Below are 15,896 nucleotides of genomic sequence, written 5' to 3'. Positions count from 1 at the left end.
TTTTTACATTTTATTCTATTTTATTTTAATATTATTTTTACTTTTATTCTATTTTATTTTAATATTATTTTTACATTTTATTCTATTTTATTTTAATATTATTTTTACATTTTATTCTATTTTATTTTAATATTATTTTTACATTTTATTCTATTTTATTTTAATATTATTTTTACATTTTATTCTATTTTATTTTAATATTATTTTTACATTTTATTCTATTTTATTTTAATATTATTTTTACATTTTTTTAAATTAAAAAAGAAAAGGAAGATATTTTGAGAAAGTAAATGATTTAACAACGGAAAAAGGATTTCATAAACTGGCAAAATTATTGTTGACAGGAGAGAAGTGTGTGTACGTATCTATGAATCGATCAAAGGATATAGATCCTTTCCCGAGTCATACAGACTCATAAGGCCAGTTTCCCGGTTTCCGTGGCGCATATATTCACCCCCTCCTCGCCTGGACAGCACACCGGTCTGTTGTAGGATTACTCATTTTGGTTCACTAAGTGGACCGGAGTAACATGAAATATACTGTTTAGCTCAAGAACACAACACGTCGCCCAGTCCAGGAATCGAAACCTCAATCTTACGATCATGAGTCCAACACCCTAACCACTAGGCCACGCGCTTCCACCTCCACCCTCCCCCACACATATTTCAAAAAAAGGTTTTAGCAAAATATACTTAGCGGCATCTCGTCCATCATTGGGTGCTGAGTTCAAATTCCGCCGAGGTCGACTTTTTTCTTTGATTCTTTCGGGGGTCGATAAAATAAGTACCAGTTAAGTACTGAGATCGATGTAATCGACTTACCCAACTCGCACGAAAATGCTGGCCTTGTGCCAAAATTTCAAATCAATACTTGAAGGAAGATTTCTTAAATTAGAAATGATTAACTCTCTCTCTCTCTCTCTCTCTCTCTCTCTCTCTTATATATATAATATATATATACTATATATATATATATATATATAATATATATATAATATATATATATAACAATTTGCAGCGTGGAAGGTGTTGTAAGCCATTTACAAACACCTATATAACGGGAAGGTTTACGAAAAAAACAAAAGACGAAGGCAGGTGGAGTACAAACAAACAATTGTATTAGTATGGCGCTCAGGAATAGAAGTAAAACAAGTCTTTTACGTTTCGAGCCTACGCTCTTCGACAGAAAGATACACAGAAAAGAAACAAGAAGAGAAAAAAAATGCGTGTAGGAGCTAACGATCCATCATGGCGTACATATAAGAAGGATGTGTGTAATATAATTTTTCTGAAACTTCGGATGTTTGAATATACTAGGCCACTGGTTTTAAATTGATATATACACACACACACACACACACACATACACACACACACACACACACACACACACACACACACACACACACACACACACGCACGCACACACACGCACGCACACACACACACACACACACACACACACACCACACACACACACACACACACACACTCATATAAAACGTATATAAACAAATCTTTCAAAAAACCCGAGAATGACATGAAGCTTTTGGAAGGAAGCTTTCGAGAATATGAAAATTCCCTCCCTAAAAGTTCATGCCATTTTGGTTTTTCCTTAGACGTCCTTTTTTTTTTTTTGTTAAATATAATTGCCTAATTAAGGCGGTGAGCTGGCAGAAACGTTAGCACGCTGGGCGAAATGTTTAGCGATATTTCGTCTGTCTTTACGTTCTTGAGTTCAAATTCTGCCGAGGTCGACTTTGCTTTTCATCGATAAATTTAGTACCAGTTGCGTATTTGAGTCGATCTAATCGACTGGCGCTCCTCCCCACAAAATTTCGGGCCTTGTGCCTAGAGTAAAAAAAAATAAAATTGATAATTTTTAATTATAAGAAAAATCTTTCTTCTAGTTGTCACTCTACTGATAAAACATTAGATTCACTTCACACTGATTTCATTTTTAAAGTAATTCTAATTTATCTTAATTCTGGGATTTCCCCCTCTATCGTTTTTTTTAGCAGAATTTCTCAGTAAGAAATGGTTTTTCTCTCTCTTCATTAATAGTATTTGTGACGTTGATGTTGTTTTTGCTTATCTCCAGGTCAACCCTGATTGAACAAACATGTGATCAAAGGCTGTCCAACAACGACCATTTCGTCTACTAATTTTTATTTATAAATTACATTTTCTAACGAATCCTGCTTTTAGATATGAAAACTTTGACTGTTATTTCTAGCATGGCCAATGACCATGTAGAATCTTCCTCCAGAGGCACGACATGCCAGACATGTATGTTAAACTTAGGGTACAGATAACTGGGCGCACGCTTAATCAACCACCAACAGAGCGAAGGAAGTGAGACAGATATGCTAACGTAAATAAATAGATAAATAAATAAATAAATAAATAATAAAAGTAAATAAACAAAACTGTCTACAGTTTTCATACTTATCAGCCTCGTTTCTACCTCATGCTGAAGATTTCATAGATATTTGGAGCAGGCACGTTTACACCTCTCCATACACACACGCGTATGTGTATATATATTATATATATATATCAAAATAAAATACAAAATGGGACAAGAACGCAAAAAATCCGGACAACTAGGTATATATATATATATATACTACGGCACTCCGTCGGTTACGACGATGAGGGTTCCAGTTGAGCCAATCAACGGAACAGCTTGCTCGTGAAATTAGCGTGCACGTGGCTGAGCACTCCACAGACACGTGTACCCATAACGTAGTTCTCGGGGAAATTCAGCGTGACATAGAGTGTGACAAGGCTGGCCCTTTGAAATACAAGTACAACAGAAACAGGACGAGAGAGGGAAAAAAAGTTGTGGTGAAAGAGTACAGTAGGGTTCGCAACCATCTCCTGCCGGAGTCTCGTGGAGCCTCAGGTGTTTTTGCACAATAAAACTCACAACGCCCGGTCTGAGAATCGAAACCGCGATCCTATAACCGCGAGTCTGCTGCCCTAACCACTGGGCCATTGCGCCTCCACAAACACACACACACACACGCACACGCACACACGTATGTCTGTCTGTCTGTCTGTCTGTCTGTATGTATGTATGTATATAGTATGCATGTATGTATGTCTTTGTTCAGTTTTATTTCAAGATTTCTTGCCAATAGAGAAAGAACCGATTTCTAACCTTGGTCCAACGTTCCTTCATTGGAATTTCAACATCAACAACAGTGTATTTTTGCTTGTATGTATGTATGTATGTATGTATGTATGTATGTATGTATGTATGTATGTATGTATGAATCTATGTATGTATGTATGTATGTATTTATGTACGTATATGTGCGTGAGTGTGTATATATATAAATTAGAAAAAAAACACTTTTTATCAATTCAATAATGAAAAATTAAATTATACCATTTAGAAAAATTACATCTTATAGAAAGATTAAATATAAGATAAAACATATAATTATGATTAAGTAATGTGCGAAATAATAAATAAAACGTATATATATATATATATATATATATATATATATATATATATATATAATATATATATATATATATATATATATATACACGTACAGAATTTCTGGAATGAAATATATATATTCTATCATTTCATTATCTTATCTTATATTATATTAAAAGATTATAAATAAAACGTGGAAATCAAAGTTGGATTTTGTTTGAGTGATATTCTTCTATACACAATCATACACACAACTGTGTATGTATATATATATATATATATATATATATATAATATATATATATATATATATATATATATATATATATATACATACACACATACAAAATTTCTGGAAGCACTTCGTATATATATATATATATATATATATATATATATATATATATATATATATAAGGGGCGAGCAACAGGTTGCTTAGCCACATACCGAAAAATCAGAAATAGCAGTCAAAGACTGTTTATTTCTATTTTTGACAAATATGACTCCACATACATACATATATATATACGGAGAGTTTACGAAAAAAACAAAAGACGAAGGCAATGGTGTACAAAACAAACAGATGTATTAGTATAATGTTCAGGAATAGAAAAAGTCTTTACGTTTCGAGCCTACGCTCTTCTACAGAAAGGAACACAGAAAAAAACAAGGAGAGGAAAAATAATGTGTGTAGTGGCTAACGATCTATCATGGCGACAGAAGGGTCACACAGGAGAGCGAAGAAGTAGGGGAGATAACAAAGTAAAGATGACCCCCCCCCAACACGAAGGTGGGTGTGTGTATAAGAGAGTAGGTATGTGCGTGTGAAAGAGGACTGGTGGACTGGACGTGTGCGTGTATGTATGTGTAGGTGTGAAACTGTGGGGATGGGAATTGGTCACTGCTGGTGTGTGGGTGGTGTGTTGTGATGTGATGTGTAATGTAGTGTGGCGTGGTGTGATGTTGTTGGGAGGTGGGGGAGGTGAGAGTGGGGAAAACACGGGTGAGGTGTGGGTTCGGCTGAGGGTTGGTGTAGAGTTGGGGTATGTGGGTAGGCAGAGGGTGGGGGTAGAGGTGGTGTTTGTGGGTAGACAGAGGGTGGGGATAGAGTTGGGTTATGTGGGAGAGGGTGTAGGGGATATGGTGGTGGAATGGGATGGAGGGATGGGAAGGATAGGGAAGGTGGAGTAGGAATGTGTAGGGGCGGGGTGGGCTTATGGGGGAGGGTTGTCAATGAAGGGGGAAGGGGAAGGTGGGTATGTGAGGAGAGAGAGTAAGAGAGAAAGAGAGAAGAGAGAAAGAGGGAGAGAAGAGGGAACGAGATTAAGAGAGAAGAGAGAAAGAGAGAAGAGAGGAAGAGAGAAGAGAGGAAGAGTGTAAGAGAGAAGAGGGAACGAGAGTAGGGGTGAAGAGAAGTAGGAATGAAGAGAAGTAGGAGTGAAGAGAAGTAGGAGTCGGGGCAAGAGATGAGAGTTGGGTGGGAGGAAGTAAGAGGGAGGGGGAGAGGGGCAAGAGGAGGAGTTTAGATGAAGAGGGGAGGAGAGTTGAGCCCAAATGGCGTAAAAGAGCGAAGAGAGAAGATTAATCCTTGTTCACGGCGCAATCCAGATGTTTTGAGACACTTTTAGGAGAGGCAGTTATAACTGTCCTACATTATTATGATTTTACTATATCACTACTATGCATCTAATAATCTGACCTGCCAAGTGTTGTTATTCCAAATTGAAAGAGACGGCTGTAGCAGTCTTTTGAACACACCCTGCTAAACATGGCTTGTCACAGCTGACTAGTTTTCAGAATGCAGTCAGGACTTCTGGAAACTCGCGATGCAATAAACACTGTTTATGGTTCAACTTTTTCGCGAGTACAAGCGGTTCAAAGACGATAGAAGAAAAGTGAGAGACGATGGGAAGTGTGGGAGGGAGAGGAATGTCAGAACATCGGAGCTGATTGAGAAAATGAGTAATTTTCTGTATGAAGACTGTCGTGTGTCTAGAAAGACAATAAGCATACAGTTTCAAGAGAAAAGATAAAGATTCCCTTCAGTCACGAATGACCATGGAATTGCACCTAGAAAGTTCCGCTCCGAGGTACAGTTCTGAGCATGGTTGTTTATGGAAGACCAACAGACGTCTATGCATACCAGTGTCCCGTCTCCATACCACCGATGTTATCCAAGGGAAAGGCAAAGGGACCGATACAGCTTGGCACCTCAAGCCGATACAGCTTGGCACGTCACAGCTCATTTCTACAGCTGAGTGAACTGGAGCGACGTGAAATAAAGTTCTGATAAAGAACGCAACACAAAGCCCGGTCCAGGAATCGAACTCACTACCTCATGATTGTGAGCTCGACGCTCTAACCACTGAGTCATGCGCTTTCAGTTTCGAGCAGGTGTGGAGATTGTACACAGAATTATTCATGAAGATCTGAACATGTATGAAATTTGTGCAAGGTTTGTGCTCCGTGATCCTAGTAACCAATTATTTGGCAGAGATAATGAGCATGAAATCTGTCCCTCAACATCCCTACAGTTCAGACTTTTCTTGCTTCCTATGACTTTCGGTTATTCCCCAAGCTGAAGGAGAACCTCAGCGCTGTCGCTTAGGAGATGAAGGCAGCTTTGACAAGGATCCTGAACATCTTCCTTTTGGAGGCCTTCTAGGGAGCTTTCTCGAAATGGCTGGAGCACTACAAGAAGAACATCGAAGTCAGAAGATTCTACTTTGAACGAAATTAAGGCTAAGAGTCACAGATGAGCCAATTTCACAGCAAGAAGCGCAAATGAGAGAACAACACCAATTAGCAATGCCCCAGCATGGCTACGGCTCTCCAGATGGAACTAGTAAAAGAGTAAAGGAGTACACACACACACACACACACACACACACACACAAGCACACAGACATATATATATAGTAAAAGGAGAGATATAATATCCAGGCAGATATCTAGGTTGGTTCCTTCCGGTGGTGCGTTTTTTGGTAATCTACGTAATCTATATATCCAATATATATATATATAATTTTATATAATATATATATATCATATATATATATATATATATAATATATATATATATATATATATATATATATATATATTGCACAAATAATAGCAGCTCATAACGAAAAAATAATATCGAAAATTCAAAAAAGCTATTCTAATCAGAGTGGGAAAGTAAATATTCAGAATGATGTCAAACCGAATAAAGAACTCAAATGGAAGAAAACGCTTAGAATTTAACAGGCACGGAAAGGGAAGTAAGCCAGATTAAATTAATAACGTAGAATCGAATAAAAATTCCGCTATAAATAGAACAAATACAACGTTATGTGAAAGAGTTAATGGTAATAAAGAACTTAGTAAAAACGAATTTGGTTTCACGACGAACGATCAAATTATTACGAAATCTGAGAGAAATATAAAAATCATTTCTGCAATTGTTCAAAACAAGACTCGTGTTCTGTTAATAATAAATGTAAAACTAAAAATGTAATATATAGATGCAAAGTTACATGTGAGAGAAATGAATAATTTTATGTCTGTGCAACTTCACACAATTCATAATAAGACTGGCTAATTACTTAAATACATTTAAAGATAAAAATGAAAACTTCCAAACAAGTCTAAGTAGGTTAATCTGGTCTGTTAAAGAGAGAAACAAACACTATATCATCAACTAGGGAATTAATTAGTACTGCAAAACTTTATAAACCAGGAACTAATAAATGTGCCCATGTATAGAACAATTTTACCAAATTTTACCGACTCTACTTCACTGAACGCAAAGAAAATCAATATAAAACTTCAACCTGTTAAATCTCAAATGATATTACAGTGAAGACCCTGAAGAAATTACACCGCTATGATAGAAAAGTTGGGATTGAAACGGTTTCTAACCGATGCAGCCGAAACATATGTAGGTCTATTTGAGACTGTATTTATTATAAATGCGAATTAAAGGTAATACTATTTCGTCATAATCCTTATATGTGTGTGTCTGTGTATGTGCGTGTATAAGTAAGCACATATATATTGACAGCATTCAATATGCTTTGTCGTCGTCATCGTCGGCTGTTCGTCGTAGGTCGACGTTGACTGTCTTTTCAGAAATCATCTCTGAGGGGCGGAGGTTAATTAATTAAAACTGTCCCAATACATGACTGGTACTTTATTTTGGTGAGATTAATCTGAGATAGTTCAGTTCTTATTTTTCGAAAAACTAAGCAACCTCATTAATATTCCCTGGTTGTCTCAGAGAAAAAGCGAGTTCCCCAGTAAAGGGCGTCAGCGACATAGTTTCAGTTTCTGGGTTGGAGAATTTTAATTCACATATTAGGAAAAGATAATGAACGCCACGACTTCTGTTTCAATCTTATCTAAAGTTACGAGAATTAAGCACTCGAAATAACTAATATTTTTATGAATATCTATGATTATGAGTTGTCGAGAAAAAAATACAGGCATTCCATGTTTGGTGGATTGCCAGAAAGAATCGTAAAAAGCATCAGACCAAAGAACTGCAGTATTTATTTAGTTACATTCTATATGTTTTATCGTTATCTTCTACTTGAAAAATTTTTGTCGAACAGTATTTTTAAAAATTAGCCTACGGAAGGGAGCGTCCAGGAAAGAATAAGCTTATGGGAAATCCATCTTCGCATACAGGATCTGGGGTGATTTTTGAGACGAATCTTTTTTTTTTAAATGTGTCTTATATCTCATCAGATACGATAAGTATTAATTTACGAGTAGTATTAAATTACGGAGATGTACGCGCATAGCAAGTGACCTGATCTGGGATCGTTTGCTGAAACAGAAACAATTGCAGCATGGAAGATGTTCATAAACCGTTTAAGAACACACAAAACCGTTAGATGCTCTTCAATATTTAAATTTAATTTGTCAAAATATTTTCGTCGCTTTGAGACCACGACCTTCCACGCTGCAATTGTATTTTTAAAGCTTGATATTCATTCTATCGGTCTCTTTTGCCGAACTGTTAATAATGGAGACGTAAACATGGACACACACACACCATACATGTGTGTGTGTGTGTACGTATGTATACAACGGATTTCCACACAGTTTCCAGCTACCAAATCTACTCACAAAAGATTGGTCGATTCAGGTTTATAGTAGAAGACGCTTATCCAAAGTACCGCGCGGTGAGACTGAACCCAAACACACGTGGTTGCCAGCGAATTTCTTTATCACATAGCTCACCGAGATCAACCTTGTCTTTTATCCTCCTAGTATCGGTAAAAATAATCTTTTCTACTCTAGGCGCAAAGCCCGAAATTTTGGAGGAGGAGGCCAGTCAATTAAATCGACCCAGTACGCAACTGGTACTTAATTTATCGACCCCGAAAGGATAAAAGGCAAAGGCAAAGTCAACCTTGGCGGAATTCGAACTCAGAACGTAAAGACAGACGAAATACTGCTAAGCATTTTGCCCACAGTGCTAACGTTTCTGCCAGCTCGCCGCCTTAGTATCGATACGGAATTTTGTCTGCGAACAGGTCACGGTCTCAAAGCGACGAAAATATTTTGGCAAATTAAATTTAAATGCCTAAATGAATCTAACGGTTTTTGTGTGTTTTTAAATGGCTTATATACACCTACCACGCTGCAAATGTATCATAATGGGTTAACTTTAATATTTCTATAAACTATCCAAGACTTTACTGGGATTATTATAAATCTAGTTTCTCGTAAATTAATACTTATCGTATCTGATGAGATATAAGACACATTAAAAAAAAAAAAAAGATTCGTCTCAAAAATCACCCCAGATCCTGTATGCGAAGATGAATTTCCCATAAGCTTATTCTTTCCTGGACGCTCCCTTCTGTTGGCTAATTTTAATGAAGACGATCCCTTCTCCTTAGCTTGACTCCCTAATAATAATTATTATTTAAACATTATTATTGATACTTGCCAAGGTGGCGAGCTGACAGAATCGCTAGCACGGCGGGTGAAATGTTTAGCGGTATTTCGTCTGCCGTTACGTTGTGAGTTCAAATTCCGCCGGGGTCGACTTTTCCTTTCATCCTTTCGGGGTCGATAAATTAAGTACCAGTTACGCACTGGGGTCGATGTAATCGACTTAATACCTATGTCTGTCCTTCTTTGTCCCCTCTAAGTTTAGCCCCTTGTGGGTAATAAAGAAATAGGTATTTCGTCTGTCGCTACGTTCTGAGTTCAAATTCCGCAGAGGTCGACTTTGACTTTCATCCTTTCGGGGTCGATAAATTAAGTATCAGTTGCGTACTGGAGTCGATCTAATCGACTGCCCCCCCATCTCCCCCCAAATTTCCCCCTTGTGCCTAGAGTAGGAAAGAATATCAGGAATTCTATAAAAAAATTGTTATTAAGTGTAAAAATGTATTATAAAAGCAGAGCGAATTAATTGCACAAGAATCTTAACAAAACCTTCTATGAACCTCGTGAGGGTCATACAGACCCCGGTTGAAAACCACTGATCTAATGCATTAAAGACTCCCCCTATTCCCGACTATATGCTGATGAAATTGTGGCATCAAAAGACATCTCACATGTATATAGATGCACGTCAATTTAGCTATATATCCATCCAGCCATTATATATATATGTATATATATATATATGTATATATGTATATATGTATGTATGTATGTATGTATGTATGTATATGTATATATATATATATATATATATATGCATATAGCGTGTGTGTATGTATATGACATCAAGATGCATGCATGTGAATTGTAACATCATCTATATTCCTTTATCTGTTTCTCTCTCTCTTTATCTCTCTATATCTATCTATCTACCAACCTATCTACCTACCTACCTCACTCCAAAAACAAAACAATGTTCTCTTCTTCTAAACAACCCCCACCTAAAACATCGGTTTTATATAATTAAATAAGCTCTTTGTACGTTCCCAAAATTCCGTTTGACATGTTCGAGAAACGAACGAAAGCATTAATAATAATGAATAAATAAAAAGATTTTTTTCTAAAATTCTGACGAGTATATCGCGAGGGTCATACTGACCCCGGTTGAAAACCGCTGATCTAATTGCATTAAAGACTTTTCCCCCCGACTATATGCTGATGAAATTGCGGTGCGTCAAATATGGCCGTGCGTTTTTTATGGTATCAAATACTGCGCCGGCGATGAGTTTCAAAACTCGTAATTTATGATGGGAAGTTAAATGGTATAACCACTTAAACAGCTTCGAAGATTCTCTTCCGTCACGAAAATAAAACTTATTGAGAGACACTGCTCTTACAGAAAAATAAACAAAAAAATAAGTACAAAAACAAATCAAAAGGATATGCTTCTTCTCTGTAGAAAGGAAGGATTACATCACAGATAACAAACAAGGAAATATTGATAATGATAACGATGATGATATAAGATCTGAATAAATTTTAAAAAAGACACACACACAAAGGAGAATACTTAGGAATAAATTACGGGTTATCCAGTGAAAGATATCCAGTAAGCTATAAACAAAAATGAAATCCAAACGGGTGAAGTGTCAACTTACTCTATGCCTTATAGAGTCAGTTTATAAACAAAAGCGGCACTTATGTGTATGTGTGCGTGTGTGTGTGTATGGATAATTTTGCAAACATATGCATATGTAATTATGCAAGTACATGTACACGTATGCACACACACACACAAAAGCAGAGACGCGCACAAATACAAATACATATGGCGTATACTCATTGTAAGTGTCCCACGTGATGTATACCAAAATATCTCGAAGTATCAATGCATTTAATGTAAAGCGCGCACAGCGTAAAGAAGTATGCACCGTCGGCATTAAAGAGACGTAAGTGTCGTATATAATAGGCTTATTTGTTGCACAAATATGGCGAGTGATATAGTATGTACGTAGGCGTGTGTGTATGAATGCATATATGCATATATGCTTTCGTTCGTTTCTCGAACTTGTCAAATAGAATTTTGGGAATGTACAAAGAGCTTGTCCATTTATATATATATATATATATATATATATATATAATATATATATATAATATATATATATATATATATATATAAGTTAATCCAAACATGAAAGCACAAAAAACCACAACAACGCGAGGACGTATATATCCGCTCCTGAGCGTCCAATAATACTATATTTGTTCCACGTCCTCGCGTTGTTGTGTTTTCTCTTTGTCTTTTCATGTTTGGATTAACTATATATATATAGTGTGTGTTTGTGTGTGTGTATGTGTTTTTAGGGTGTCTTCTTTAGAAGAGGAAACATTGTTTTTACTTTTGGGGGGTGAGGTAGGTAGGTAAATAGGTTGATATATATATATATATATAATATATATATATATATATATATATTATATATATATATAATTTTAATCCAAAGGGAAACAAAAAAACAACAACAATGGGACAATTACAGTATTATTATTAATAGGCGCTCAGGAAATGGAAGCAGGGATATATATATATATATATATATATATATATATATATATATATATAGAGAGAGAGAGAGAGAGAGAGAGAGAGAAACAGATAAAGGGATATAGATTTATTTTATAAATACATACATACACAGATGCTATATGTATACACACGCACAAACACACACGATAGCTAGCCATATGCATGCATCTTAATGTCATATACATACATACACACACGCTATATGCTTGTGTATATGTATATATATATAATGGCTGGATGGATATATAGCTAAATAGACGTGCATCTGTATACATGTGTAGATGTTTTTTGATGCCGTATTTGATTAGCTTATATTACATATATGTATTTCTCTGTTTCTTAACCACACAACACTCCCTGTTGATGCTGTAAGTTACAGGAGACTGATTATGTTCTTTTTTTCTTCTTATTCTACCTGGCAGCGACCAGTTTACACAAACGTTACCTGGTTTTTGAAGGCGATAACTGAATTTTAATATGAATGAATGACAAATTTCTATACAAATAATTTATAGTTTGTAAATAGGTAATCAGATATAAATAAAAACCATAAACGGATAAATTTAGATATAAATATATAAGAAAACATATGATAAACTAGTACATAAATCTAAAAAGGAGCACTCCGTCGGTTGCGACGACGAGGTTCCCAGCTGATACGATCAACGGAACAGCTTGCTCGTGAAATTAACGTGCAAGTGACTGAGCACTCCACAGACACGCTTCACATACTTCTCAGGGAGATTTAGCGTGACACAGAGTGTGACAAGGCTGGCCCCTTCAAAATACAGGTACTACACATTTCTGCAAGCTGAGTGGACTGGAGCAACGTGAAATAATGTGTCTTGCTCAAGGACACAACGCGTCGCCGGGAATTGAACTCACGACATTACGATCATGAGCGGAATGCCCTAACCACTAAACCACGCGCCTTCATAGTACATAAAACATACATAAACACACACACACATACACACACATCAAATTAATACAACCTGCTTGCTGTTCCCTAACATGTCTCTGTCTTTTGATTTTTGTTTCGCTTTGAATCATGCACACACACACACACACACACACACACACACACACAACACACACACACACACCACATATATCGTAAATCCCCAAAGCCGAAGAACTAACACAAGAAAAAAAAAAAACAACGCGAGGACGTGGTACATGCAAAGTATTAGCAGACACCCAGGGAAGAAAGGAAAAGTGGTTTTAAGTTTCGAGCAAAGCTCTTCTTTAGAAACTGGAGACAGAGGAAAGTCCAAGATTCACACGTGGTTACATTTTGAAATATATATATATATATGTATACACACACACACACACACACACACACACACACATACATATATATATATATATATATATATATATACATATATATATATTCTAGTTTCAGCCCGTGAGCTGCGCCCATGCTGGGGAAACATCGTTTGCTTTGCTACACTTTCATTATACCTCCTCTGATGTGTGGTATTTGGTGAATGGGAGAATTTGATATTGCTGTCCTCATCTGCGTTTTTTGCCGCGAGGTAGCTTCAATCGGAACTCTTGACATACGGAGATCCAGTTTTGTTTTGAAGACTCCTACATTCATGTCATGTAGGTCTCTCAGGCTTTGTGGGAGGATACTGTGGGCCCTTGAAGCCCGAGTTTTTAGTATCTGCTCTTCTTTCTCCTTTATGAAGAAGTCATATTATTCCCTCCTTCAGTCTGCCCGGGAGCTCACCATTTGTAAGGAAGCTCTGATAAAGAAGTTACAGTGGTTTTACAAGGACTCGTATACATGACTTGAGAAGGATTCTTGAGGATCCATCGGAGCCAGCAGCTGAGTTTGTGTCCACGCTATCTATTGCCAGTGCTAAATCCTCTTCTTTGATGTTGATGCAATCAATTGTTACTGCTTCCTTTCTGCTTCAGTAGTGGTAAAGAATTCAACAGGTTTGCGTATGCTGTAAGGGTGGGATGAAAACACTTTTGAATTGTTCATTCAGTGTTTCACTTATCCTCATTGGGTTTCCCGTGATGGGACCATCTTTATGGAGGAGTGACCCTACCTTCCAACGCACAGAGGCAGTCTCCTTGGCTACTTAAAGAAGGCTTTAGGGTTTGATTTTATATTTTTTATAATCCACGCTTCTTTGTCTATTCTTTCTTTTTCATGGGAATATTTAAGATGTTTCTCAATCTCGAACAGTGCTGTTTCCAGGCGAGAATTTCACTGCCGTTGAGTTTTTTGTTGACGCGGTTTGCAATTTTTGTACGCCGTCTCATAAGAACATTTATCTCTCTGCGAATCTCGCTTTCTCTCTGGCCTTGCTCTCTAGCACAAAATTGTGGCATATGGTTTGCATTATGACTGCAGGAAGTGGCATTCATCGCGCATGTAGAATTCACACAAGTGTATGCGCTTCCAAACTATTTTTGTTTTGCATATTGACTTCTGACTTGTTTCCCTTTCCCGTTGTTTTACTTGGGGGATCTCTTTTATTTTTTACTTCTATCATAATCCTTTTTTCCCTTTTTAGCTCTTTCGTCTTTTTGGTTGTTGACATTGGTGGTGGTAGGGCCATCAGTGCTGGTGTCTTCTTCCTTGGCAAGTCTCTCAAATATGGCTTTGATTTCAGGTATGTTCCCGTGTGGTGCAGTAGAACCAGAGGATCATCTGTTACTCATGTCAAAGTCGCCATCCCTGTCATCCTTTCTGCGTTTCTGTGTAACGATGGTATCAAGAATGCTAATTTGAGGTCCGATGAGAACATAAAGCAGATGAACTCTTGTCTTTTCCGCTCTATCAGAGCTGTGGTCGTTATATAGTTATTGCTCTTTAGTGCTGCTGTTATACTGCTATTTGAATTGTCTTAGTCGGCTATTTCCTAGCCTCTCAGTAACAGTTGTAATTCTGAGCTTATCCAATTTCAAGACATCTTTAGCTTGCCTTTTCCTCCTTTGGCTGCATAAAACACTCTTCCATGAGTCAAGTAAGTACTTGACTCACGCCTGCTCAATTTGAAACTATTGTTAAACAACTAAGTTTTTCAGGTTTTTAAAAATTTTCCTGAGAGATGAGCAATCATGTGCCTTCTTTTTATCGCACCTGGTTTTACGAAGGAATTTTTAAGCACAGGCAAAAGATTTCGCAGCTGAGTACGAATTTTATCGATTTAATGTTTTGATATATATAAATTACTTGTGTTGATATTTATAATAAATATATGTCTCAATCAGAAAATATTAATAATTTCGTACGCAGCCAATCTTTTTAAGATTTACTCAGGGCTTTTTTTGCAGCGATAATCACACGTGCGAATACACAGCGCGCGCGGGCGCGTGTGTGTATGAAGGCGTATATCTTTGTGGTTAGGGTGTTGTACTCCAGTTTGCGAGATCGTGGGTTCGATTCCCAGAGCGGACGTTGTGTTGTGTTCTTAAGCAAGGTACTTCATTTCACATTGCTCTGCGATCATTTCGTCATCTGACGTGTGGCATACGGTGCACCTGTACAGATAATGTCGATTAGATGAAGGGAGTGAGCTTATGTATACACGAACATTAGATCACAATAAAAAATCATATGCGTGGGTTGTTCTGCAAAAATTGCCGAACCCTCATAGTCGGCGAGAGAGTCCATGATATATATATATATATATATATATATATATATATATATATATATAATATATATATATATATATATATATATATATATGTATATACATATATATATGTATGTATATACATATATATATAAAATCAAATAAGTAACAAGGTGTCAAGTATTAATGCAATACGACGTTTCAAGCGGCTCCATTTAATTGAACAATGCAAACATTACATCGATTTAAATATAGTGCCATCTTCTGTTGCAAGAAATATGGATTTTCAACAGACAAAATATATTAATATAATTTTTCCAAAATTTTATCAGAGCTAGAGGATGAAATAATT

General features: G+C 36.6%; 1 long non-coding RNA gene across 1 annotated transcript; it reads left to right on the top strand.

Annotated features, from left to right (window-relative positions):
* The first annotated feature begins 3,450 nt into the window (after window positions 1-3,450).
* On the top strand, window positions 3,451-15,516 carry LOC118768044. Its single transcript, XR_005003968.1, has 3 exons — window positions 3,451-3,460; window positions 14,749-14,753; window positions 15,328-15,516. It is a non-coding gene; the product is annotated as an uncharacterized LOC118768044 (long non-coding RNA).
* Window positions 15,517-15,896: the final 380 nt, after the last annotated feature.

This window comes from Octopus sinensis, linkage group LG2, assembly GCF_006345805.1.
Source record: "Octopus sinensis linkage group LG2, ASM634580v1, whole genome shotgun sequence".
In the NCBI taxonomy this organism is placed as follows: Eukaryota; Metazoa; Mollusca; class Cephalopoda; order Octopoda; family Octopodidae; genus Octopus; species Octopus sinensis.
This window is presented reverse-complemented; position numbering and strand designations above follow the sequence as displayed.